This window comes from Oryx dammah, unplaced genomic scaffold (genome assembly GCF_014754425.2).
Source record: "Oryx dammah isolate SB20612 unplaced genomic scaffold, SCBI_Odam_1.1 HiC_scaffold_21, whole genome shotgun sequence".
Lineage (NCBI taxonomy): Eukaryota > Metazoa > Chordata > Mammalia > Artiodactyla > Bovidae > Oryx > Oryx dammah.
This window is the reverse complement of record NW_024070205.1, coordinates 51,024,390-51,029,131: the sequence shown is the minus strand read 5'-3', so window position 1 is coordinate 51,029,131 and position 4,742 is coordinate 51,024,390.

The following is a 4,742-nucleotide window of genomic DNA, read 5'->3' as shown; positions in this document are numbered from 1 at the left end:
CTGAATGCAGACTTTCTAACTGCATTTCACACAGAGGCATTTTTTCAACTGTTATGATTTATTGCTCAATAACTATTCCTTTTTTTAAAAAAATAGCATCAAAATCAGTGATTCTTCTTTCTGTACAATTTCAGAGGGCAGAAAATTTAGTTAGAACTAAATACACACATAATTTAATGTTTTAAGGTTTGATTGTTTGAATGAAAGTAGAACCCTATTGTAGTGTGATTTGTGATTTGACTTATTGAGAAATAACTTGAGTTGAATTTAATTCCCTGGAATACAATAATAGCAACCCTCTACCCCCGCTCTCCACCCCCAGACTTAAAAAAATTTTTTTTTTTTTTTGCTGTGCTGTAGGATCTTAGCTCCTCTGCCAGGGATTCAACTCATACCCATGTCCCTTGCAGTGAAAGCATGGAGTTCTTTTTTTTTTAAGTTTTTAAAATTTAAATTTAGTTATTTTTAATTGGAGGATAATTGCTTTACAACACTGTTGGTTTCTGCCATATATCAACATGGATCAGCCATAGGTATATGTATGTCCCCTCCCTCTTGAACCTCCCACCTCCCACCAGAAGCATGGAGTCTTAACCGCTGGGCCAGAAGTCCCCATCCCCAGACTTTGAAAACAGGGAGAGATCTTGGAACTGTGTCTGGTCTGGATTTACAGTTCAAACTGAAACGGAGCAGAACCCTATGGTCCTTGGCCCCACACCATGTCCTCTGCCTGCCTTTTGTCTGTCGAAAACATTAATCAAAGAATAAGTTTAATCAGAGAAGTGAGAAATGCTGAAACAAAGGGAAACAGTCAAAGGAGACTAAGCAATAATAATGTAGCTATTAAGCAGAGGCAAGGATCTTTAGTTCCCTCTCTGGGGCTCCCCAGTGGCTCAGACAGTAAAGAATCTGCCTGCAATGCAGAAGACTCAAGTTCCATCTCTGGGTTGGGAAAATCCCCTAGAGAAGGGAATGGCAACCCACTCTAGTTATTCTTACCTGGAGAATTCCATGGACAGAGGAGCCTGATGGGTTATAGTCCATGGGGTTGCAAAGAGTTGGATGTGATTGAGCCATGAAATTAAAAGACGCTTACTCCTTAGAAGGAAAGTTATGACCAACCTAGATAGCATATTAAAAAGCAGAGACATTACTTTGCCAACAAAGATCCATCTAGTCAAGGCTATAGTTTTTCCAATGATCATGTATGGATGTGAGAGTTGGACTATAAAGAAAGCTGAGTGCCGAAGAACTGATGCTTTTGAACTATGATGTTGCAGAAGACTCTTGAGAGTCCCTTGGACTGCAAGGAGATCCAACCAGTCCATCCTAAAGGAGATCAGTCCTGGGTGTTCATTGGAAGGACTGATGCTGAAACTGAAACTCCAATACTTTGGCCACCTCATGTGAAGAGTTGACTCACTGGAAAAGACCCTAATGCTGGGGGGGATTGGGGGGAAGAGGAGAAGGGGACGACAGAGGATGAGATGACTGAATGGCATCACCGACTTGATGCACATGGGTTTGGGTAGACTCCAGGAGTTGGCAATGGACAGGGAGGCCTGGCGTGCTGCGATTCATGGGGTTGCAAAGAGTCGGACACGACTAAGCGACTGAACTGAGCAACTAACACACACACAAGGGCTATAGATAATATTATGAGGCATATCCCATGAGTTATCTTATATATACGAAAACACCAGGTGAAAAGTTAACTGCATGATGACCAGACTGTGACCAGGACAACAGCTGCCACAATTCTGAGAATCAGCCGCAAAGAAATGGGAAGAAATGGACCCTGGAACTGAAGGTTAACTGTACCTAAAACAACCAAGATGATGCTGGTCAGAACACTGATGACCAATTTGAAGATGACTGTTAGAAATGTACTGTGGTGTTTCTGCATGTAGCCCCCCAAACCCCAGCTGCTGGCATCTGAAATAAAGCAAGCTTTCCTTTCCATCAACTTGGCTTGTTGATCGGCTTTTGAGTGATGAGCAGCCGGATCCCATACACTCTTGGTAACAAGACCAGAGGTACTGTGATTTCCCAAATGTCACTCAGCTAGTGAGGGCAGAGTGGGAGAGAACACAGCCATTCCAGCCCAGGCTTTCTCCACTCTGTCCAACAGGAATATGATCAATCTATATGCGTTGAGGGCTAGTGTTCTGGATAGAAACATTCTCTCATTGTGAGATGAAGGTGTGGGCAGAGGTGTAAAGAAGTGGCAGTGAGCAAACCGGCAATGATGCAGACCCAGGAGGCCAGGACAACCCAAGACAGGCTCGGTCACCTCGATTGTACCACAGGTAGGACATGGAGGGCAAGGAGCCCTCTCCAGACCCAGCGATTATGCCTGGGAGACACAACCAAAGAGGGATTCTTTCAAGCTTCCCAGAGTCTAGAGTAAACTCATGGACTCTCCTTAACCATATGCTGAATCCTGTTTTAAAATAATCTGCTCACATAGATGGTTTTCCCATCTAACTTGTGAATCCTTCAGGACAAAGGCAGTATCTCATTCATTTTTGAAATTCTACTGGGCACAGTGACTGGCACAAAAAACAGCTCATCAAATGATTACAAAATAAACAAACAATGGCAACTTCCCCATTTAGAGTCAACCCCAGTGCAGAATAAAATCACAACTACCCATTGCCTAATAAAGTTGAACTTGTTCATCCCTCTGACCCATAGTTCTATTGCTAGAAAGATGCTTGCCCATGAGCATCAAGAATAGAACATTGCAAAAATGTTGGTAGCAGGATTGTTCATAACAACTCCAAATGGAAACAACCCACATTTCAGTGGAATGCGTGTGTGAGTGCTAAGTTGCTGCAGTCGTGTCTGACTCTTTGTGACCTCATGGACTGTAGCCTGCCAGGCTCCTCTGTCTGTAGGATTTCCCAGGCAAAGAACACTAGAATGGGTTGCCATTTCCTACTAAAGGTGATCTTTCTGACCCAGGGATCAAACTCAAGTCTCTCGTGTCTCCTGCATTGGCAGGCAGATTCTTTACTACTGCACTACCTGGAAAGTCCCACATAGTTCATAATAAAAAGTTTCAAACAGTACACCACCAACAAACAAACCTATATGGAAGCTCTCCATAGTACTTTCATCTTTTCTGCCCACAGAGGTGGGGAGGAACCTGCTGGGGAGCCCAAGGCCCTCAAACAGTCTGGCTCTTCATGTAATGGGTTTGGAACCCCATCCATTTCAGTGCCTATCTGCTAAGTGCTGTTCCTCTGATTGCAGGGGTCTGTCTGTAGAATAGACAAGGACAGGAAAGGGCAACTGTCCTTGCCCCAGGGGGAACTGAGTGTCTCCCCGAAGGACCACTTCCAACATCCTTGAGGGAGGAAGAACGAATCAACAGCCTCCTGCCAACCCATCACAGTTTACCAAGGGTCTGTGCCTAACAGGTACTGAGTGTCCATTAGCAGACACCCTCTTTGGGACTCGGCATTCATACATCCTTGTGAGAAGCAAGCTTTTTTCCTCTGGGAGGTCACAGAGCTGGCCTTCTGACAAGTACAGCATATACTTTTCTCAAAAAACAAGGGAAGAGGAGAGCTTTTGACAGGGTGCCTTGTTGGTGGTCTGTGTCCTCTTCCCATCACATGGGGCACAGTAGTTTATAGCCCAAGTTTTGAGGTCTCAGGAGGACCTGGGTTTGAATCTTGGCCCTAGCTCTTGTCCCTGAACGAAGTCCCAACCTTTCTAATCTTCCATCTATTCATCTGTGAAAGGGACATAATACCAGTGGGACCTATGAGGCTGCTGTGAACATTCAATAAGATAATGCATGTGAAGCCCCTAGCCTGGTCCATAGAAGGAGCTCAGTAAACATTTCCTGAATGAATGGCCTCTGGCCAGAGCTCACCAGCCTGAGAAGAGTCCAGGCTCTGATCGTCACGTTCATGGATTGTGACTGAAGATGTGACAAGATGAGGGTTCCAGAGAAAGGCCAGGTCGCTGGTACTTAGGACAGGCCCAGCTGGTCGAGTCTTGATGGGCTCACCGGGTTCTTGTCTCTCATCCTCAGCTATCTGAGTCTCATAACTCAATGTTATCCATATACCCAGAAGAAAGCAATTGGAAACCAACTGAGAGTGATATAAAAATTAGGACCCATGTGTTAATTTACTACTGAAAACATCAGCGCCCCAGTGAAGACCTGCATTTGGAATGAACTGGTCAGGGCTATCGTCCTTTTAGGAAAGAGGTTAGGACTATCCCTGCACTCTGGACTGGATCCACAGAGTGGACCAGCGCCTGGGTCCCCTGGGCACCGTGCCTTCTCATCTGAACAGTGCAGGAAGCACCAACCCACTCCCGCACTGTGTTCAGGTTTCCACTCTGGGTCCCAGCTCCTCACCTATGAAAGGAAGGCAGCAGCCAGTCACTTCCTCCTGACTCTCCTCAGACAGATGACCGCAGGCGGAGGGGAAGTGAGAGGGGCCTGGGAGGGACTGCACGCACAGCCTCGCTCTCAGAGTGCCCCACCACCCGGCCCTGGCTGAGGCCGCGATTAGAGACTCGGGCCAGGCCCGGACTTCGTACAGCTCCCTGTGGCCAGGATGGTCCCAGACGCTGTCACCAAATCCTCTGCTGTGCTCACCTCGCCTCTCCAATTTCCAAGACAATTTTTTTTAAAAAAATCCAGAGAAAATGATCTCCAAACAGACACTGAAAACAGTTGTGAGGGAACACAAAAATAGGGGAAATGTACCACCTGA